At 45.8% G+C, this 24,427-nt stretch overlaps 1 long non-coding RNA gene across 1 annotated transcript; it reads left to right on the top strand.

The window, feature by feature from the left end:
• Positions 1 to 19,249: 19,249 nt before the first annotated feature.
• Positions 19,250 to 23,485, top strand: LOC135902379 (uncharacterized). Its single transcript, XR_011514956.1, has 3 exons — positions 19,250 to 19,638; positions 20,359 to 20,449; positions 23,338 to 23,485. It is a non-coding gene; the product is annotated as an uncharacterized lncRNA (long non-coding RNA).
• The last annotated feature ends 942 nt before the right edge of the window (positions 23,486 to 24,427 follow it).

Raw genomic sequence — 24,427 nt, 5'->3', positions numbered from 1 at the left:
CTTGAACGGCGTGACATGGGTTGTTTCTTACACCATCATGATGTAAGCAAAGGTTACATAGAGAAGGACGCGTTACCCGGTTGCAGAAGCTGGCGGTGGGATTTCGGCGTGACAGGGCCCTGGCGTGGTCATGGACCCGGATCCAGGCAGCGAGCAATGGTGGTGAATGTCATCGATTCAGCATGGGCCATGGTGATTATGGTGATTATGGTGGCACTTCGGGAACTCCAAATGAGCGCTCGATTTCTTCTCGCACGACATCAGCGATGGAGGCCACCTGAGGCTGTGACCTTGGGAACATCCTCTGTAGCTCTTCGCGTACAATTTCTCGGATTGTCTCACGTAAGTCGTCGGTGCCAAGTGCTTGGACCTCGTACTTCGGCGTAAGCAATTGGTGGTGTAGGTGGTATTGCCTACTGCGCATATCTAACGTTTTCTCGATGGCCGTGGCTTCTCTTGAGAGGTGCGTAACTGTATTGGGCGTATTGCGCATTAATCCGGTGATGAGTTCTTGCTTGACTCCTCGCACGAGGAAATGCACTTGCTTCTCCTCAGACATATTCGGGTCACCATGGCGGAGCAGCACATCATCTTTTCCGTGTAAATGGCAAGATTCTCGTTCGAGACCTGCACTCAGGCTTATAGCAGAGCTTCTGCCCTTTCCTTGTGTACGACGCTCGTGAAAGGCTGCAGGAAGCCGTTGTGAAGCAGGTCCTCTGTCGTCAGGGTCGTCTCCCGGTTCTCAATTCAGGTCCTCGAGGTCCACAAGGAGCAGTACACATGGCGCAGCTTGATCTCAGAGTTCCAGATGTTGTGAGTCGCGACCCTTTCGTATGTCTCCATCCAGCTTTTTGGGTCTTCAGCCGGTGATCCGCTATTGGTCGGTGGCGCGCTGGGCCGTTGTAGCACGACGAGAGACGCTGGGGCAGCCATTGTGGTTGTTAATTTGGCTACAATGTTCCTGGTCGTCTCACCCAGAAGCTTTCTTTTAACGCGAGAGCCTTAAGTGCCCCGTGTCGCAGAAAATCCGGGGTCCGAGTCCGACGTCCCACGCCAGGCATCCAGCGCCTCGGCAAAAATAAGTTCCAACCAAATTTTGGAACCACGCATGTCCAACCACTCTTCTAACACCAAAGTTGCTCATACTTTGTCTTTCATTCTTTGCAAAGTTATTCCTCGGAATTTTGAGAGCGGCAGCCCACAAACTAATGTAATGGAAAAAACACCGAAAGCATATATTTTTTATGCTGGCTCTTCTCAGACTGAAATCTTAAAAGTAATAACAAAAGCACGAGACTGACACACGCAGAGACTGAATTTCTACCAGAAAGCTTGCCTGCGTGCATAGCGTTCGCCGCCAGCGTTTCCCGGTAAACGTTATGGTTACATAAACTGCAGTTGCCGGGAAGCATGGCAAGTGGTCAGGGGTCTCTGAATGCTATCGTGTTCCACCCTTAAAGGCGAAGCTTAGGCGTCCTCCAAATTGTTTCCCCTTTTCTTTCTTTTTATTTTCTGCCTATACACTTATGTGCGTGTTTTGTATCTTCCTCAGAATTTGAAAGTTCTTTATTATCATTATTGAGATGTATAACTTCTTCAGTTACTCTTTATTTGATAACATTCACCATTGTGTATGCGTACTGTACGTCAGCATGTCGCCGATGTTGTTCAGAGCTCATATTGTACTGGGATAGGTCCTCTGTCAGGTTCAGGTGGGCGCCTTCAGACATTAGCCGTTAGTTTTGTCATTTTGCAAGGAAAAGTCGAAATATGAATAAAGTGAAAGTGGAATTATGGTATGAGGATCTAGATGCAAGTGTCTTCTTTTAAAGTATTTTGACGAATAAATATCAACCTTACCATTCCTTCCTTTGTCCAATACGAAAGGAAACACGAGATGTGTGTTCAAAGCCGGTTATTGTAATGAGGAAAATTTCCAGGAGCAGAGGATTCTTCAGCAGGAGAACAATATAACAAATAGCAGTGAGCGAGATCGTGACTTGCAACGTTGAAGGAACTGCTGTTCGAACACAGATGAGATGTTCCCTTTCATACTGGACGCGGTTGTACGCTTACACGAGTTATTCATGCAAGTCAAGAGTATTTTTTATTATGTACAAATAAATAGTTAATTAGGTTCAATTGGTTAACTTATAATTCCTCTACTTAATCGATAAGGTGTCGGAGTAATAGTTGGGCAGAATATCGAGAAGTGATTGACGACAGCGCTTGAAGCAACCTAGCTCTTGCGGAGTCTTTCTTCCACTAGGAAAAGAGAGACCGCGGAATTGAAAAAAGGATGAACGCACGTGGCAACGCGTCGTTCAGAATTCAACGCCACATATATAGGTCAGTCAGGTCACAAGTCCTAGGTCCGTTATCCTCAAGACTTACTAGGTACGCTTTTGTACCTTTATGTAAATGTCTGTACTACAATGTTTAGAGACCCTTCTAATCCACTCCTGTAAAAATCCCTGATGGGATTGAGAGTATCACGGAACAAAAAATAAATAAAAACACTGGGTCTTTCTACGTAGACTGCTAGGTAATATTTAAAAATGCCTGTTTTGAAATAAAAGGACCGTTCCCTGGTATACATGCCGTCATTGGTGGCGATTATGGGTAGACGGGTAATACGGGGCAATTAGTCGCTAATTAAAAAAAATTGGGTCAGCTTCGCGCTAGTGGCCCGAAGACTGGGAAGACAGCGAAGCTGGCGGCCCCACCTAGGTTATTCTTGGTTCGGCTAAGTTTATGCGTGGTTATGCTTTGAGACTCGGCCAAGTTTTCTGCGTGGTGTCGTCGTTAGCCCCTCAGAGAGCAATGAGCACTCGGTCATTAAAAGTATGTACACTGTGTTGTTTTATTTTGAGCACCAGTCATTTAACTCCGGATCTTCTGCAAGTTGCTGATACTTCCCCGCCGCTTCACCGGCGCGATATTCGGGATTCGACCGATGTCCTGACATCCGCTCTCGAGTATCGGCACGGCGGTTTTCTCGCCGCGCTTCCTCTTCTTCGGGAGTGACGCTCTTCTCCCGGCTGTTCTGTCGAAGCGGCGGCGGAGCGGAGCTGCTTTTATACCCCCGTGGTGACGCCACGGCTTAGATCCACACCTGCGCATATGCGGCCTCTGCCTACGTTCGGCTTACGTCACCCAGCGGCGGGCAGCCAGAACGCTGCGACAGAGAGGAGCGCGGAGATATTTATTCAGTCATGTTTTTTTACTAATTGAAACAACGTGTCATTATTTCGCATTATTGACGGCGCATCCCCGACACCAAAGCGGCAACGGGGACACCAAAGCTGGAACCCGGACTAGTCCGTGGGACTCGCAGAGGCCTGCGCGTGTCAGGGCTGTATAAGACCGGCTGTCTAGCAGACAGCCAATTTTTCATGCGAACACCCCCTGGCACGCTTCGGCCTCCGCGACCTCAACCCACGGGCCGCTCTGCTTCCAGCTTTGATCTCCTTGGTACCCCTTGGGTGTTCCGGAGATCCTGCGCCCCTGCTTTATTATAACCTCAGGTGCTCTCCTGAGGCCTCCGTTTGCTGGTTACATGTGCCCTCCTGGAGCAGTGCTTGTAAAAAGATGCAATCTATCGTCGTGACGAAAAAAGCGACCCGCGACTTATACAGCACCAGTCAGAACCTTGCCGCTTCAGACACAGCGATCACCAAATGGGGCGTCCGTGCCCACTGCCTCACCGCGCGGGCAGCCAACGGCGGAGCGTAAACAAACTCGGCCGCACTCCGCCTTGCCGGCATGTCTAGGGGACAAACGCATGCAACACGCGTTAAGAAACCTACTCCGTAGTGCCTAGGCAGAGTCACATATTCAAGGGGCAAAGCCCCCAGATTTTCTCTCTCGCACCCGCTCTTACACACGCCTGCGCAGAAACGTCGAGCGCCGCGAGAAACGCCACGCACAGCTGTAGCTACTAGCAATTGTAAAAATGCAGCCCGGAGCCGTAACGTGCTGGCTGCCCGCTGCTGATATATCTTGCACGGAGAGCTCGTATCAATTTCCTAGTCGTATATACAACGATGAGAAGCACAACTTCGCTGTTATCTTTGTTTTATTTACCCAACAGTGTCGGCTGGTGGACTAACTTTTTCAAGGGATACATTTCATTTTCGCAACAGTCTCTATATATTTCATTGGAGAACGACAAATAACCAAAAAAGAACGAAAAGACAGCAAAAAAAAAAGAGAGGGGAAATAAAAAAAGTAAGAGATCGGAGGAACACACACACACACACGCGCGCACGCAGATATATATATATATATATATATATATATATATATATATATGTATATATATATATATATATATATATATATATATATATATATATATATATATATATATATATATATATATATATATATATATATATATATATATATATGCATTATATATATAATGCATTGACTTTGTTTTCACACGTGAAGCCAGCATTACGACGCAGCGCCATTTGCGCGAGCGATGCCCTCCTATACACGTCCGGAGTTTGTGCAACTGATTTCCTCGCCTGCCAAATGAACGCAACGTTGCAATGCTATTTGGAGTATTCTTGCCATATGCTTGCTGAAGGCCTAAATAACGACGACATTTGGACGCGGCAAAGAAGCGATTCGTGCGGTTAGGCCTTCAAAGGATTCATGGGTCCTTAAACTATACACCCCGAAAATCACAACAAAATTTGCAGCCACTCCCGCAGGACCACGCACGATGCTTAACGAAGATTACACTCTTCATTGCCTGAGCGCACAGGTGCTGGGATGGCGGCAGGGCACCGCTCGTCACGACTTCGTTGTTATGTCAGCATTAAAGCGTAGCCCGGGCAGGTTCCCGCTTGAAGAAAGAAGCGCCCTGTAATAACACATGCTGAAGACAGAGCTTCGAACATAGGCCTCCAAAAATAAAGATATACAGCATGCCCTCGTGGCTTCACGGATGGGAGCGCTAAAAATTGGAATTGCAAATCGACCGCGAACGGGCGGAAAGCGTTGAAATGCGTGTCCGACAGCGTCAGAACGGACGCCTCTGCGATCGCGGAATTAAAACATCGCCCGTTACGGAAGTTTGCGGAAATATCGGTGGACTCGCTTTAACCCGTCTCCATTTTTTTTCGTCTTTTTTTTTCTTCCTTTGCATTCTTCTAAGAATTCTTCAGTCCTCTGGACCATACAGCCGTTTAGGCTACGTGCCTTTGTACTTTTTCAACTTCTATTTCCTCTTTTTTCTCAAGTATTCGTCTCCAACCGTTTTCCGGAGAAAAGGTGCGACTCCTGCTTTCTTGTTTTCTTTCCCCTCAAGCCGGAAGGAAATGGTGGCGGTCGCTCGAAGGCGTCTTATTTCTTGAACTTGGGGGTCCCGCTCATGGCATTTCGTACAGGCAGTTTGCGCCGTTGCTGTCCAGAGTCGAAGCCGGGAACGAGTTCTCTAAGCACGTCAGCTATTTAGGCCTCTGGTTGAGTCTTTTTTACCCTTTTATTTATTTTTTCCTGCCTTTATCGGGAGGATGAGCCGCATTTCCGCCCGCATCGAGCACTCGAGTATAACGTTGTGCAGCTGCACACTAATGGGGGGCAAGGAACTCACCGCGTTGTGCTCCTTGTTATTTTTTACCCTGCAGCTCAGAGTCAGTCTGTCCAAAGTGAGTCTGGCGGCAAATTTGCAATGAAGAAACAAAGCCCAAATAAAGCTTAATCTGAAGAAGGCATTTAGGTGATTAACGCAGACCGGGCGAATTCTCGCAGGTACTTTCAAGATAACATGACGAAAAGCAAGACGACCTATATAGTGTAACAAAAAGTGCAGATTGTGGCAAAGGAGCCCAATTCATCTTAATTTACCACATTAGTGTCCTCCTTCGGGAAGTTCTGCTACATAAGGGACGGTTTTATAATGAATGGGAAAGTGCTACAACTATATAGAACAAAACGTATCTGCAAGACCTAAGCTAAGTTGGGAATAATTATTTAGAAAATGATGTAAAAGAAAAGAAGGATTTCACATAAGAGTGGTCGCCGGACAGTCGATGACTTAGTGTGAGGGAAGTCGCAGTGTTCAAGAGCAGCCTAGAATGAAGCATCTTCTGAACGATTAGTATAGGATAACACGCAGTGTAAGCAGTAGCGACCTTAAACGGATCAGTTTGACAGATTGGAAGCATGAGTAAAATAGAGACGAAGAGTTGGCCAGTAAGCTCTGTACTGGTTTTGATCGTAAGCTTTTGTAAAAGGTACTGTGAAATTGTCTTTTCTTGTTTTTCTTTACGCTATGATACATGTATCACTTCGAACTAGGTAAAAGATTATTGTGTGATTGTCATTGACAACAATAAAAACATTGAGTTGTTTTGATGGCAATTCCAAAATTGGTGATCCTCAAGAAAGCTAAGATATTAGCTATCTTCTGCCACTGTTTTGTTACCGCAGAGACCGTAGTCGTAGAGCTTCTGTTTCAGGCGCCTTCTTCGGTGTCCTGTATTGTGCTTCGGTGCATCAACGATGCAAACATTGAAGAATGCTGAGCACATAATCCAGTATTTTTGGCTGGCACGAAAAGAAATATCTGCATGGTGTGTATGTTTTCTGCACTGCATTTTTTATAATAATATCAAGAAAAGAAAAATTTTACTTGAGAAGAAGAATGATAAAATAAGCAATCATGAGGACAGCAGACAAGAAGGCTGTCATCCAGCCTGAGTCATAAGGCTCGACAAGAGCAGAAAAAAAATTCCCGCAGAAACTCCTCTGGTAGTTGTCTCTGTATGCGTAAGCATTGTGCCACTTGCTCATCTCCACGCAGCCCGGTGTCATTATCATTGTTACGGAAGTTGATCCCACCATTATAAACCTTTATAAACCCTCGCTGGTCGTTATCAACCTTATCGAACATTCGGTTATCATGTTCAATAGTGAACATGATAATACAAGTTTAATTAAGATAGACTTCATTCCGGCACTTAAACCCATGACCATTGGTGTTAATAAAGAATAAAGGTGACGTTAATTATAGCGACAGTTAATTAGAATATAATTAATTATGGAACTGGAACTCTCGACCTTTGGTGGGAGTATAACCCACAACATTTGGTGTTAATAAAGGTTTAATCGAGGTTAATTAACCGAAGTGGTTGCAAAACCACCAATACATTTGCTGAGGGAGGTATGCAGTGCTTTATTGATGGTCCGGATGCTTCTTTTGAGCTTGTTCCTCACTGAAACGTGTGTTCTGTTTGTTGTATGGGTGATTTCAATGAATGTATGCATTGTTCGCTTCACTTTGCTGAGTGCCTGTAGTCGCTGCTTTACGTGGGAATGAGCCATTGCATTTTTTGCTGGCTTACTGGGGTATGATCCATTCATTGTCTTACGTGACGGACAAATTTCTTGTTGGGTAAGTATACAAATGCTTGCGCATTTAAAATCAAGGGAACCCATGACTCACAGCTTACCGTGAAATTTGATGAGCTCACGGTGGTAACTTGGGCTTCTTTCAGTGACGTAATAACCGGAAAATTGTGTCAACGGGGAACGAGGAATGTGGGAACCTATACGAGTGGTACAATACGCGAATCAGCTGAGTTTATATGGCAAGTGTAATTTAAATATATACGCTAGCGACCGTGAATTTACAAATTGCCTTACCAGTGCTATCAATGGGAAAACACAGCTACGTTCTATTTCGTTTGTACATGCAGACAAGGAGCAACTGAGAAAATGATTCAAGTAACTAAGGGCAGTGATTCAGATCGGTAAGATTATGATTGATCGTATTATGCTCTACGAGCTATAGGCATCCCAGTAGAGCCAGCTGCCTATACAGAGTCGAACAAAGCATGCGCGAACACGAGAATGGCGTATGCTCCAATGGGCAGAGAAGCTTTGGTGAGTCACAGCACCTGTCAACTTCATGGTTTTCTACAACCATTCCTTGCTGACAGTTAAGCAACTCTCCTGGAATGAACTTTTCTACAGCTGCAAGAAGCGCTTCCGCAGAATATGAGCGAAGCGGATTCATGAAAATAATATGAATAATAAATATATGTCTTACGTGGATAGCACGCTGGTATGTGTTATCATGGGAGTGCCGGAAAAAAAGTACAGAAGTTGTACTTCGTTATGTCGTGACATCACTTACGGCCACATTGGGTAGACAACAGAATAGACACATTGTCCTGTCTACTAAGCAGCCACCCACGCTCGTTGCACGACAGTAGTGAGGGTGGCTATGCGGTTATAAAATGCGCAGTTAAAGCTGTACGTCCGGAAAAAAAGAGACGCGGGCGTGGGGACGACCTCTTTTTCCAATGAAGCGCAGTGTTTCCATTTCTACTTTTTTTCGTTCTAAGTGTAAGGCACACCCGCATATTTCTCCGTAGGCGTGCTTCGTCGTATTATTAAAGAAGCAATTATCCTGTCAACAAAAAATATCTTGCAAATTTCTATTTTCCTGCGTTTTGCTTCTATTTTTTCACACACCTTGTGCCTGAGAAACAGTACTACAGAAAAAAGTCTAAACAATACTCACATGATTACATAGAGAGATCGCACTACTCGACTTCCACGGTTTTAGTTTGGTGTGTTCTTATTTCTCTGAGACTACTTAGCCAATTGCTTTTTGGGTGCTGTAAAACAAGAGATCCTCTTCTTGTTTACAATACATTTCACAATGTGGGAAGTAATAAATTACAAGTCCTCTTCGATCAGGCAATGCGCCGCGACACATTACTAACTACCGAATGCCACTTATTTACAAAAATTCAGAGATTAGCACAAAGGAGAGGACAATGGCACGAAAAAAGTTATGATCAAAGACATTTATCTTCCACAGGATACAGCGTAGAGCGCCTCAATGAAGCCTTTCTTCGTGGAGTAACAACTAAGTCGGTACCGCGACTGATAGCTCAAGAATCGCCTGTATTTGATTACCATGGGTTATGCAAAACTTCGTCCACGTCTTTTATTTAGCATTGCTCTTTCTGAATTTCGCCCATTGCAATTCTGGGGAAAATGAATGAATGAATGTGCGCTGACCGCACCACGCAGACCAAGCCACTCGCACGGTTCAGTCGTGTTCAAAATGCGGAAGAGTGGCTGCCTTCTTGGCCAATGATCGCTGGAGACAGTGCTCCAGTTCCTTGCTATCTATCTATCTATCTATCTATCTATCTATCTATCTATCTATCTATCTATCTATCTATCTATCTATCTATCTATCTATCTATCTATCTATCTATCTATCTATCTATCTATATATATATATATATATATATATATATATATATATATATATATATTCCCGTTTTCCTTTCCCCCACTGCAGGATAGCCAATCGGATGCACATTTGGTGAACGTCCCAGTCTTCTCTTATTTCTTTGTATCACCATGTTGTACTAATATAACATAATCGCCCTATATGAGGTGATTTCTGTTAAAGGGCCCCTCACTCGGTCTGACCATGTTGAGCTGACAAGCGTAGAGCATACAATGCGCGATAACGATCGTGTCTGCAAAGTATTACATCGCTACGCACCGCGGAAAGATCTGAAGTTTCAAACTGAACGCCGATTTCCCTCCTCCTCGCGGCCGCCGCACTCCAAGCTGGAGGATGACGTACACGTGCTAGTGCGCTTACGCACACGTGTTCGCACTGTGACGTTGCTCGTGGCGACACGTGATCTCGAGAATTATTCAAGCCAACATCGATTATTTGTGTAATATGTTGCTAGAATAGACGGATCAAAGCTTAGCGAAATAATAAAACACAAACCAAATGTCTGAATGCCTTTGTTTTACTTCACACCGCAGCAAGAGAGATGTACTTCCGTTTCGTCTGCTTGTTCCAACGTCGCGCAATCGCGCGAGCAGACACCGAAACTATGACATTTTCTACTGTGTTCCGCTTGTGTCTGCCTCGGTATTCGTGTAGCACAGACTTATACCTCTAGTCAGGTGTCCTCGTGCACAGCGTAAACGGCAAATGACAACGACAGATGAGAACGGCAAATAAGAACGGTTCAGGCTGCTGTGCCCATAGGGTTGCTTTCAATGATGGTCTAGCAACCTCAGTGGCTGCACTCTAACCTTTATCGACAGCGAGATGATAACTTTCCTGATGCAGCAGCTGCTTTTTGGTGCAGTGCGGTTTTAGTGCAGCGTTTGAATACCATGTCCTGCATCACCATGCAGGTGGGCTTCGAACACTCAATTAGCGCAAGAAAAAACACATACATACGCCACCAGCTTGACCATGCTTTAGACCGATTTGTTTTTTCCTCATGGGCTATTGTACCGAAGATGAAAAATATATATTTCTTTGGAAGGTACGGAACTTCCATCACTCCTCAAAGGTCGTTCACGGACTGGAATATTAACCTGAATACGAGGCAAGCAACAGAATGAGACTACAAGGGAACACAAACGTCATCTTACGAAACTGCGGCGTACTTAACGAGTCTAAACATTTCTTCAGCAGCAACGAATTCGACCGAAGCGTTTGTCAAACAGACCGGCGGGCCAGCGGGCTCTCAATCTTCTCTAAAAGAAACGCACGCCCTTCCCCCAAAGCCCAGCTCCGCAGGCACGAGCACTACTCTTGACTGCAGCCACTCGGTGGCCCCAGCGGCCGCGTCAACGGTGCGCGAAGCGCATACAGCGCTAAATTCTTCTCGGAAATAAACAATGGGTTAGACGGTCACCGTCTTCTGTTCGCGCTTGTACGGGCCAGGCGAGCAAAAGTGGACACGCCGGCCGCGCTAGCGCGCGCAGAGTTGGACTGCAGTTAACAGTCGAAGGTCCCAGCGGCGGAGCGGAGCCGTAAACGCGAACGAAGATGTTCGGCGAACGGGAATGTATCCCCTCGCAGCGCGCCTAATTGCGTAATTTCCGCGTTTCGAAGCAGCCGTTCTCTTTGCCGCGCCTGCTTTTCAAACGCGGTGGCAATTGGGCGTGCGCGCAACTTTCTCGTTCTTCTACTTCCCGCCGCCGGCGTCGCTGGGACCGCTTTGCCGGCTGCCGAAGCAGGTACGCGGAGCGAAGCAGCGTGCGACTCGTTCTCGTATGCTCTTGTTTTCTCGCACGCTGCTGCCACCAGTAGAAAGAAGCGGGGATGTCATTCCTCTTCAAAAAACAAGGCCGTGCACACACACACACACAAGCACACTCGCGAAGGATTCTCAAGGCCGGTCCGGAAGGAAGGGGGGGGGGGAGGCAGCGCTGAGTGCACTTCAGCTTTGACACACACTGGCCAACACCGCTCCTCGGCTGGCCGCGTGCGGACGGTGCACGGAACGTCCCTCGCCGGCGTGCCGGGATTTGGAGTTGGCCCTTGAATCGCGAATAGACGGGCAGTGCGCGAGCCTTTCTTGCGGCACGACTGCATGACAGCTGGTGGCGGCCGATCCCAGTCTGACACCGCTGAGCTAAGGCGCGCTACGCGTTGCTTACGCCTGCTTCTTATTTTTTTTTCTTCTGAGCTGATTCCGGTAACGATTGTTTGTACGCCATTATGACTGAGGTCGGTACTTGGTGCCTAGCGTTGCAAGTATTCAAAAAAGAAAAACAAATTATGCAGATCTAACGTACATCTTGGAATCTATGAGAAGCGAAGCATTCGTGAAGTGCTTAATCAAATGCGATAAATTTTCCCATTTCGTTGGTGCATCTTAGGCGTAAAGGAAACTGGCGCGTGTGCTGTCCAGCACTCGTGCCACGCAGTGTGGCACACGCGGAGATCCTCTCAAAGAGTTAGCTGTCGTTGGCACTGTAGAAGTGCGTATGGGGCCTAATGGTTAGGGCAGTGGGCTGCTGTTCTGGGGGGCCGAGGTTCGATTCCCACGATCGGGCACGCATTCATCCTTTTTAAGTATGAGCTATTCGGCAAGAAATCTGCAGTCACTGCCAGGCTTTTCCGAGAGGGTTCGGAAGGTTTTAGGCATCGCTTTGAGAAATAAATATCGGTCCGCAAGTGCATGACATTTCCGGCAACTTTTTCCAGAACAGTATCAAAATCGAAGAGACTTTTTAAGCAGCTCCAGTAAAACCGATCGCCGAGGCATAACCGGTGCACTTGCCCTGTCAATAAACCTTCAGGGGCAACACTCTGTAGGCAATCCTGCGAAGTCACGCTGATTTACCTGCATTATTTTCCTAATTTGACTGACTTACTTGCTAAGATGTAACTCTAGTAGATACTTGACTCGCTCCTGAATGCATACAAAGTTTTCCGAGCAGCGTTCGCGCATACTTTGGTGTAAGATTTTACGCTTATTTACAAGGCTGGAACAACTTTCAAGAGAATTCGTTCGTTGTTCTCTTAAATTTGTTCGTACATGAACTTGGAAGGGAGGAGGAGGAAATAAAGAAAGAAGGCAAGGATGTTTACCAGAAATGCGTTTCGTTGGATACCTAGCACTGCGGGACGGGAGAGAGTGAACAGAAAGATGAGATAGAGAGGGGGAGGGGGAGGAAAGCCGCGGTGAGCTCGCGTGCGAACGCGGACGGCCTGAGAAGTCAAAGGCGTTCACCTAGGCCAGTCGCCCTCAAGAAAGACAAAAGCGCCTTTACAGCTTTGAGGGCCGACGAGCGATGGGGAAGGTCTTCAAGTAGCACTTGCAGATAACGTGCTGCTATAGCTTTTGGAAACATGTCCTATAGATATGCATTCATAAAATGCCGATCAACTCCTTTAATTTTGAGACAGCGTTCTCGGCAAGAACCGAGCCTGCGTGGCCTTGACGGCTCACGAATTTTCTCAGCGGTCACAAATTACACAGGTGCTGTTACACTGGAGAAACTGCTTTCTAATTGTCCGCGACCTCTATAATTAAGGGTAAGTGAAACGGCCTTCGTATTGAAGCGGATCCTTGCTTCTGCGAGGTACTGTATGACAGGAAGTCCGAGTAGTGGTTCGGTGACATCGAACATCAATGACTTATAGGCGTTGAAATGTTTCTGTGGCGACATGCCGATAGCGAGATAAAGACATTCTACTCGCGCGGAACATCCTGCCGGCTCGTATCGGGGTTTCATGCATGAGTTTGGTTTCCAGCCACGGTGTCAGCCCTGCATTGCTTAGATTATTCTAGTGACCCACAGCGCTTACCAAGTATTAATGACGTTGTACCGCTGCGCCCGAAGTTCGGCTGCCGGTCACGGCTGCAGTCTTTAATTAAGGGTAAATTAACCATGTAGCTTGCGTGCATGTTAAGGAACCCCAGGTTGTCAAAATTAATCTGAAGTCCACAACTAGGGCGTCTCCCATAACTCAAAGTGCCGTTATGACACATTAATATCCGCAATTTAATTGCTCAACTATATATATCTTACAGCAATAATAGACGACATTTTTGCATTAAAAACGTCGTGAGTCTTCGCTGGGTGCGTACATTACGTGCATGAACAGTGTAGACTCCGAAAGCAAACGCTCTAGTACTGTCCAGAAGCCGCAGGAACCAGGGACAACACCAACAACAGCAGCAGCAGCAAAACACCACGGTTGTGGTTGATGGGTAAAGCAAGCTATATGGTATCATAAATATCTACCTCCAGCAACAAATATACCTTATGCACAAGAAAATATTTATCTCACTATGCGCAAAAGCCAAATACGGGAGCACAGGGTCATATTTGCGCTGTGGTGCATGCCTGAGAGGTATACAGTCGGCCTAACAATAGTTTGAGAAATATGCCATGATCAAGGGGCCCAGCCACTTCGCTTGAGTCAGAATTTCCGGCCTTGAGTTAACGGCATCTTGAAGACACCATCATTTGCGGGGCTTTTACCAGGGCACTGTCCTTTCACGCCTTTTCATAAGCATCGGAACATTACGGGCTTTTTACTTATGTTTCAAAGGAAAAAGAATGAAAAGAGAGACGAAGCACCGTCGACGCACGGTCATTTAATCCGTCTTTCTCAGCGGTTGCGCCGGAAACGTCATGCGCAGAGCCGTATACGCATTGCTTACACTGCTGCGCTTACCGCTACACTCGTCGTACTACACAGCGTTTCAGAATTGCGCAAATGAAATAAATTATATTAAGCTTTCATTCAGCGTGCGTTTGTCACAAGGACGTGCACAGCGTCGAGGCACCGCAGTGGAGAAACATCTTGATAGCGCCACCGAGATACTTCACGCGGCATCAGCCAAGCGACGCGTGGCAGCGCGTGCCGCACGGCAGCTGGGAAATCAGCGCAGACGCTTAGCATTCCGCTGGCGCGTACTGCTTTCTCGCTGAAAGACGTGGGAGCCATTACCGCATCTAACCATCACGAAGAGGCAGATATAGTTAATTCCACGCCTACACCGCTCGCCACTGTCGTCGACGGGCGTCGTCTCGAGCACTCGCTGGCAATGGAGCTGTGTGGCACGCACACTTCCGGTGAGCGACAGAATGCAAATCGCGACCTCCTCCCGACCCCTTCCATCTGCCGGCGAATGGGCGTCCGCTGTAACGCACACAAGATGGGCAGCCTGTCTCACGGTGGAAAGCCTCGAAGGCTCGCGTGCAGCACGGCAGCGCTCCGAACGAAGCGACAACGAACGAACGGGCACTACGGAGCTGCGGCTTGCTGCTATACAGGCAGCAGCGGCAGCCCGTCACGCCATGACGCGAGACAGGCGGCGGCGGGCGAGCGCCAAACGCACCGTGGCCGAGTAACGCACCGTCCTCCCGTCGCCACCGTCGGTGCCTCCCAAAGGTGGCCGGCGACGGTTCCGTTTAGTAAGGAATGGTTTCTTGTCAAGCTGCGAGGTGGTCGAATGCGCTACACTCTCGCGAGGGCCTCCCGAGCAATCGTGGAATGCGCGCGTAGCGCAGATCATTTTCCGTATCGTGACCCGCTCTGCGAGCGCAGCATGGATGTACGTGGATGTGGCGCGTGATGAATTGGCGGGCGTGCGTGATTGATGGCTCACCGAAAGCCACGCTCTCCTCCGCAGATGGCGCTCTTCTGCGGGCCGCACTCGCTCACTGCGACCGCCACCTAACCAACCGCTCGAGCGAGCCACTCATCGCGTGCGGCGTCTGTGGCGGCGCATCTTCCCGGGTGACATGATCGAGAGTGCCGTAACAGCGGCGCGCACGCAGCGAAGCAGCAGCTGGCACCGTTGCTAATAGGGACGACGTTGTGCTCTGGGCGCCCACTTCGCTTCCGGGACGCTCACCTGCGGTTCACCTCGGAGACTGCGCAGGCCTGCGACTGCGGGAAAACATTTATACGAAAGTGGCCCTAATGACCTGTGCCTTCGAAAGAACGCAAGCGTACAACCACTTATTTGAATAACTGGAGCGAATTTAGTGTCCTTGTTCGGGCGATTCGCGCACCACAGCCCAAAGCATCGTAGCACAATACAAGGTGCATATGATGACGGGATTTTAGGCTGATAAAAAACACTTTGATTTCTTTACATCGGCTCAGAAAATGAACTTAGACACGGCTCATCTTGTACTTTGGGGAAACTAGGCATCTGCAACATGAAAAATCGTTATTGTGGTTATGCTCTGCTCACCTATTCGTTGATTTTCCTGTCAACTGCAATTCTTGAGAAAATCTGTAATGTGACATCCTTCCTCTCCGAATAAATAACAATAGTGCATTATATACAGTGCATGAAATTTATTTCATGTGCACATTACATGGTGTCGAAGCTTCCCACTTCTTAAGATTGCGTCTATCATTCATTTAGAGCTTTATATTCAAACTTGGCTGATCTGGTAAATCCTTTTGGCTACAGATAGCGCAAGAAACCATAATACCGAAGAAGAAGCGCTTGCGAGTGCACTGGGTATATAATACGTCTTTGACAAATGCCTGAAATTTACGATCGGTTAAGGATATCACAGCCTTGCGTTATATTTTTTTTTAATTCTCTTGCATCTCCGTCTCACGACGATACATATGTTAAACATGTCTTCAGTGCGCATGTATCGACAATCTCGACGGCTCGCCAGTCCACCCACTTAACGCTCCGACACAAACGTGTTACTCGCTGATCCAGATCTCGGCCGGCCACCGCAAAACAATACCGCACTGCTTTGCCACCTGCGGCGAAGATTGGCCGGACGGAGTCAGCGGAGGTTTAGAGCGCGCGTCGCGGAACGAAGCGTCGTTCGTTTGCGTGTCGCGGGCCGACGTAACAATGGGACACGTTGTCCCCTAATCACGCGGTGTTTGGTCGGGAGGGAGCAGGGAACCGGCGTTGCGCTTCATCAATCTAAAGCGCCTCCTGCGGCACGCATTAAACATGGGCGAGCGAGTGAGAGAGTGGGAGGGGATGCGCAGGGAGCCAGTGACAATTGACCAAAGTGCTGCGTGTCGAGGAGGTCGAGGAGTCAAAGTCAAATGAGTGCGGGCCTGACAGACGCGTCGTCCATCGTCGCGTCGTGCTCTTCTCAGCGGGGCGCGTAACAAAGGAGCCGAAGCGGCTGCGGCGTGCCTCTGCAATTAGTGCCCGCAAGAGTGACGCGCGGCATATCGGGGCACTGCCGTCGTGCCATGAGAAAGTTCGCGAACGTTACGTCGGGTGGCACTCCTGTTCCCGCCGCTTACACTCCTTCGTTGACGCCAGCGCGCGCTCGGGAGTCGGACTCGTATTTACGGTCGCGTTGATTAATGGACGCCCTAATGGGTGTTATTAAAGCGGCACTTAGTCCGTCAATTCCAGGGCCACTATGCGTACAATCTATTAACCCGATACGCGCCGCTGAAAGTGCTACTCATGAAAAAATTAATGATTCAACAATTACAAGTGACCGCAAAATTAAGAAAGAGATGCTATGAAGATTGATACAGTATTATTTGCTTGTTCCTCTACGAATCCCATTAAAGTGCTGCCATATATATGTTAGATAAACCTATATAGTAATTATTCTTACATTTCCATTCCGGTAGTTGAAATTGGAAGCAAAGTTGGAAGGCAGTTATATATTGCGTCATTTCCAAGTGAAAGCTGCCTCACCTTTTCAGTGAAATGTTACTTTCTCTTCAAGATATTTTCCTCCTTGTTCCATGGGAAAGATAAAAATATAACACAGAAGTTCGCAAACGTTTGCTAGAAGGTAGTGCACTAAAATAAAGTTCTGCACACGAATAGACAAAGAGAGAGAGAGAGAGAGAATAAAGAAATTAACCAGATACAGTTAAGATTGCTTGCGTGTGGGAACGTGACATTCCCACAGATGACACAGCGCGCTAATTTTATACACTCATGACGTGGCGCCACCTCCTCCCCTTAGGCTTTGTCGTCACGTGTCCAATGACACATGCGCTAAGCCACACCTTTAGTCATCCAGAACCATGGATCTGCCGTGGCGTCGGGGAAGCGTGCTCGTCTCGCTCCCCGAAAGTCCGGGTTCGACTCCCATCCAGACCTAAATGTACTATATTTTCGTTTCCAAGGCATTGGTTTACTTTACTTACAGGAACCTCCCTGAGAGATGACGTCAATCCCAGCATTTCTAACCTGTTTTTTACTCTTGGCGCTGTCGGCCATTTTTGGTGCCATCGCTCTGTAACGCCGCCGCCGACGCCAGTCTTTGGAGTCATGGGGAACATAATGCTTACACTGTAAAAAATTTCCGTAATTTTACGGGGGATTTCTGTCATTATACGGAGAACTGCAGATAAAAATACGGAAAGTATGTCCCATTTCAAAAATACGGCAAAATCTGCCGTTAATATACGGAAAGTGCTCTCCGTATTCAGCTTTACGGACATTTTCACTGTAATCATATAACGGCTATACACTGTTTTGGACGAAACAGAGAGAATTCCGTATTTTTGTTATGTGAACATGCGTATATTGTGAGAAAATTTAAGCTGTCTGAATGAGCGCTCGTACTCATAAAGTTTCAGCTAACAATATTTTATTGAACACGCAAACTGTACGCATTATGAAGTTGCGTACAAAATATGAGAGCTAGCCTTCTACCAAAAGCTGCAATAACAGATCGTATAAATATATATACGCATCTTCTATTCCGGTCGCAGTTCGCCGCGCATATGGGCTTAGTAACGCTGATCATATGCGCAAATATATGCGTGTTCTCGCAGTATTCTTAAATTAAGCGTTTTGTAGTTAATAACGCAGCATATATGTTTAAGTGAATGAAGAGCCGGGGACATACGTGCATACGTAAACAAGCTTGCGGCACTCAGGTGCTGGTGCACTGTCAATGACATTGGTGCTCTATACGCCAAAAATTGTGCGCACTCTAAATCAGTACCGAAACGCAGGGAGTGGTATAATGACCGTAACTGCGTTTACATTTGGCAATAAATGGTCTCGAAGGGGACTGGTGGCCTATAGATCCAAGTACAATGGTCGGAGGAAATTTTCGAATGCGGCAAGCAATTAACCCAAGTGTCAAAGGGCACTGCTGAACTGCAATGTAGTTGGTTGAACTCATTCCCATGATATTTACAAAATATCTCGTCTCTGACAATAACTGCCCATTCATTGAGACAAATAGATTACGCATAATCTTCACTGTTCATGTGTTAATTCTTGCGGTAAGATGTAATCGCAAACATTTGGCGCTTCATCTTGAAACAAGACCGGTAAGCGCGCTCGTTCTTGTACGGTAGAATAAAGAACGCGAACATGCACCGACATGTATGTAAACTACTGGAAGGTGACTGAAGATGAAGGACCTATTACCGTGCTAGTACTGTGTATACTGTCAAAAAGAAGAAAAAAATATTTCGGAAAGAAAGAATGCCCAGTGTCGAGATGTAACGATTCAAGCTTTATTTCTTTTTGACCTAGAATGCAACACCATTAGTTCCACGTGCTTTTTGCATGGGTAATGTTATGACACAACTCATTATTTACCCGTTCATTACATGCACCAACCCGCCCAAATTATCACTGTACTCGAGCTTATGGACGCATTGCAGTGCACTGCTTTGCACTTCATTGTAGCACAGGGGTTTGCTATCGCCAGTAGCGAATGCTTTGGTTGACCTCCCTGCCTTTCTGCCTTTTGAATTCTCTCTCCCTTTGTATAAAACGCACTAACTTGTGGGAGAGAAAGCGTTCTCCTCTTTTAGAATTCAACTAATTGTCAAGCAATTATATTGCAGTTCCAGTAACTAGAGCACAAATGCGAAAACGAAACCGATTCTGTTCGGTTCTCCGCGCTCAGAGTGCGGCACCAGGGGGCAGCTCGCGCTGCGCGTCCGTTAGGAGTGGCAGACGGACAGGACATGTGTTGTCAGCCGGCATTTTTCGAGTCGTGTTGTAAATGTTGATAATTCGCCGTAAATATCTCTTGATTTGTACTCAAGGGTGGAGCAAGACCCCAAGGAAGAGAGATTGACGCATCGGGAGCGAAGAACAGAAACGATGGATGGTTACGCTGCTTGGGTCTCGGCACGTTCGAATTGGCAAAGTTCCGAATTTGTTGCTGTGTTGTGTACGCTTGTGCGCTCGTTATTTGCCGTCATCGCGCGGAGATATTTGCGCTGGATGTCTTTCACTTCGTGTACAAAACTCTGCTCGCTGCGGCATCGAAGAAGTTGTCCTGTGTTTGGGAGCACGTATGCGCTTGGACACGGATAGCCTGCTTGCTCTCAACGGGTGTTCAACAGTCTACGCGCGCTCGTAACTTGCTCATGAGGTAAGCCCATTTTAATCTTATTTGGTTTGCATAACGTAGGTGTTAAAATGATGTGTGGTAAGCCGGTGTCGCGAACAGAAATATAGTTTCAAAAGACCACTATGCAACGTCTTAGGGCAAAACTCACGCATGAATGGGGAAAGGGATCAACCTATCTTTTCACATCGATTCCAGTCGTAGCGCGATTGGCTCGATCGCAATTTCCGTGAGATACTTCTAACCTTTTGTTCACTCGCGTTAAAAGCGTAGAATAAAACTGCGTTCAGTTGAGCTCTTGTATTGACGCTTGTATTGGCTTGAGAGCATACTGTATCCGATACAAGAACTTCTGTTAAAATACGGAAATAAACGTTCGAGGCAATAGCAGTCGCTCACTACCTGTGATCGTTACTTTCTTGCTTGGGTGCACGTTTTAATTGTGACCAGAAAAAAACGTCTTGCTGCACCGTTTGCGGTGCAGCAAGACGTGTTCCTTTGAATGATGTCTGGGCAGTCAAGGCATTCGTGCCACTAAGCAAGCAGTAAACGGGGTATCAGTGCGAAAAAATTTGGACATACAAGAGAAGCGAATGGTATCATCATAGACTCTTTTATTTGACGAATAATTCAGTTGTATTACTAAAGCGGAGAGTGGATATGCATGAAAGTCAGATTGTATTGATACTCAGCAAAAACAAGGTAACTTATCATTACTAATCAATCCTTTTCTTTTACTGAAAGGCAAGTTGCTGTTGTGCTGGAGCTGAGAAGAGGTCTGCTGCCTGCAATGGGTCCATCTCTCTCAAGTTATTGCAGTATTATAGCTCTCAAGGTGAGTGGATTTTTTTTTTCTCATAGCTATTTGCCACCTGAATCATGACCGTTTACTTAGCTGTGTAGGTGATCACTGTTAGTGACATTGGAGTGCTGGTGGACCAGCACTCCTTTATGATTGCAACGCATATGACAGAGTGCAGCTGTGGCAGTATGCAAAGGTGTTAATCTATAAGCCAAATTAGGTTCTTTGAGGTAATATGTTAATATATTGATGACATTGGATTGTGGTCTAGCAGGCAAAAATGCTAAACAAAAAGAAATTTTAATTTGCACTTGGTAATATGTGCAAGCAATTCAGGCTGTTATACATGAAATGGGACATTTGTAGATGTCTTCTACAGTGCTGCAGTCCTGAATTGCTTCAGAGTTGAGTGATACCACTATAATTTCTCTGTAGAGCATGCAGCACAGTTTAGCATTGGGGGAGGCTGGTATCAACAGGCGTCTACTTACTGTGAAGTTCAAATGAGGTGTTACTGTTAGGGTGACTATATATAATTTATGGTTTAATTCTAGTCTTGTGTCAGGCAGACATAGTTTACCCATTTGGTTAAACAATAGAGATGTAATATCTATGTATACAAGTATTACCCATTCATTTATGCCATTTAGACAATGGCAGAAATGCGTGGGTAATACTTGTGTACATAGACAATACATCACTATTGTTTAACCAAGCGGTGCCCCTGCATGCTAAATTTTACAGGGCTATTATTAAGTAATGTCAGCTTTTGTTGTAACATTAAGGCACCTTTTATATTATTACAGATTACCACCATTGTGCACCATCATAGTGTCATATTTACACTAAATGTTTGCTATAAAACTATAAACTATAAAACTACTATAAAACTTTTATAGTTTTATAGTAGTTTATAAAGTTCATAAACTTTATAAGTTTATGTTTATAAGTTTAAAAGTTTATAAACTTTTTATAGTTTTATAAACTATAAAACGACTTTGCTATAAAACCTGGCACAGCGGTGCATCATGAAATTTTTTTTTTATAGTTTCTGGCCTCAGAATGCACTTCACGTTATATTCTTGTTTGCAACAAGACTATAATGCAGGTTTCTCTCCTTATGTTTTGTGGCACTTCAAACTGCGGCGAGCTAAGCCACTGGGCAGCAATACTGGATACGCTACTGCGTGTGGAGCTGTCTTCAAACACACACAAGGAATACATCATTGCTTTTTTAGCACAAAACAACGGACACAAGAAAGACGACAGAACAAGGCGCTACTCTCAACTGACATCACTTTATTGCGTCCCTCCTTTGTAGACAGCAGAATCTAGAAGAACATTTGCTGTGAACACCATGTGCAGGAACCACCAACATCTGATCAAAAAAGCACACTCATTCTACAGAATCCAAAAAAACCATATTGAGCACTTTACAAGGTTAAAGAAAGCACACTAATGCACTGTGACCCCAATGACTGTATCAAGAAAACTTCCGATAACTCTCTGGCGGTGGTATCACGGCTCTTTTTTCAAAATCGTAGCATCACGAAACATTGCGAACCTAAGCGATCCATACCAACAGGCACAGGTTCCCATTTGGCTCAACATTGTAAAATATGGAAGTGCAAAGCCATGTTTCGTGATACTACGATTTTGAAAAAGTGCTGTGATACCACCGCCTGAGAGTTATCAGAAGCTTTCTTCATACAGTCATTGGGGTCACAGTGCATTAGTGTGCCTTCTTTAACCTTGTGCAGTGCTCAATATGGTTTTTTGGATCCCGTCGCATGAGTACGCTCTTGTGATTGGTTGTTGGTGGTCTCTGCACATGGTGCTCACTGCGGATGTTCTTCTACATTCTACTATTTATAAAGGAGCGACGCAATAAAGTGATGTCAGTTGAGTGTAGCGCCTTGTGCTGGTCGTCTTTCTTGTGTCCATTGTTTTGCGCTTAACAAAGTATTTATGGATTCACACCAACTAGTCCGCCAACACATTGTGTTGCGGGCACTTCTGAAGTACTGTCTGTCCAATAACCTTGGTGGCATGGAAGCGCCGTCCACTTCTATGCGTTGCTTTCTGTTTCATTGTGGCATCACATCACATTATAATCATAATGTATATGCACTTTTTCCAAGAGACCCATATTCCTATCCTTGTGTTATATTTGCTGTCGCATTATTTATGTGCAATAGACCAGTGCACCAAGCTCCATTTTATCGCAAAGTAAACTACTGGTACCTGAACAGTTCTGTATATCAGAAAACCAAAGCTGAACTGCCGAACAGTACCAAGCGGCAGCCTTAGTGCAGTGTCAAGTAGTCAGATTTTATTGGTCATGCAGAGGCACACAGGATAGCTCTTTATTACTTGCTGAATAATTAAGCTGTGTGAAAACTGAGTATTTATGTAGCTTCAACCACATGCTATTGGTCATTGCTCCTGCCCTCATCAAATGTAGAAGATTATCACGGCATTTCCTATTCTCTTTTTCCTTAATACAGTGGGATTACTGCATGCGTAAGTAGGAAACGGATCACATAGGCAATCAAAAGCCAACATTGTGTAAACTTGGAACATTGATTGTACAGTTTGATGACCCAGAATAAGTAGAAATACACCATAAATGATTGACAATTAGCTTTTACTTGACACAGGGCTAAAGCATACAGTAAGCATACTGTATGCTCATATGGTGTCACATCAATTTAAATTTTAGTGTAGCTTTAAAGTGTACGCTTCTATTGTTGCATTCTGTCAGAGGAATGGTAATGTTTCGCGTGTATAGCAACTAGACTGTCTATATACAGAAGTAAAAATGTGTGAACTGTATTTTTTAATGATTTGATAGAATGTGTAGCACAATAAAGCCATACAATCAACGCACAGTGATGTGACTTTCTCCGCACATGTTGCAGGTTCAAAAAAAGTATGGTGGAAGCTGTTGCCAAGGTTCCGACCAGAAAAGACAGCCAGTATAAAAGGGTCCACGCCACTGATCTCTACTACAGGGGATGAACAGCACATCGAGCGCCCTCGACTGAAGCTGGCCTTGTCCCAGAAGTTGGTGCTTGACAACTTTGCGGCAGCACTTTGTTGCACGGGTGTGTAGCATTTCTTCCCCTAACATGCCTGCCTGATGTGCCATAAACTACCCAAGCAGTGTTTCGAGGTGTCCAGAATTTTTCCATTGTAGTGTCTACAGTGTCGCTAACATAAGTGGCGTGCAATGGAAACACTGGTAAATCAGAAAAAACTTGATGTAAGAGAACACTATCGTATACGGGTTCAGATTGTCATAAAAGTGCTTACAAGACATGTAGAGACCTCCTAAAATGTGAAAAACCACAAAGAAAAGTTTTTCCGCAGCAATATTATCTGATCGCACGCACTAGTTAGTCCACCATATGCCCTGCTTCCAGGACAAGCGACTGCATGACATCGCATTTCCACTGGCTTCACCTGCATCCGGTGCGGTGTGCTGCATCCAGCGAAACATGTTAGAAATCAGTGGTGCACAGTGTTTTCTGTCCCCTTTCTCGACGCCTACTGAACACATGTTAAACTGTTTCCAAAGCAGACAAACAGAGAAAAAGGGTTCTGAACACATTGCATTTTAAAGTGGCTGGTACTGGGTAACGCAAGTACTGTGGCATAGTAGATTTGCACCAGGCAACCTGGGTGCCCAAAAAGGCTGCTATTTACTTTCAAATGGCCACCATATTGTGAGCATGTTGAAGTTCTTTTTTTATTCTCATCGCTTATTTAGCTTTCACAACTGAAGAAGCCTTGGAAGCATGAAACACTTCACAAAACCAGCGTCAATATATCGTGTCTGCATCACAATTTCATGGCTGCATGAGTGAACCCTCTGGTTAACATGTAAGAGAGTTCATGATGTTTGCCATGCAATATCCACTTTATTTACAGGTCAACCCTATCTTGAGATTTAGGCTGATGTTGCGTTTAGAGAAATTATGGCCGAGAGCCAGCTTTTGAGAATACAGA

This window comes from Dermacentor albipictus, chromosome 5 (assembly GCF_038994185.2).
Source record: "Dermacentor albipictus isolate Rhodes 1998 colony chromosome 5, USDA_Dalb.pri_finalv2, whole genome shotgun sequence".
Classification (NCBI taxonomy): Eukaryota; Metazoa; Arthropoda; class Arachnida; order Ixodida; family Ixodidae; genus Dermacentor; species Dermacentor albipictus.
This window is presented reverse-complemented; position numbering and strand designations above follow the sequence as displayed.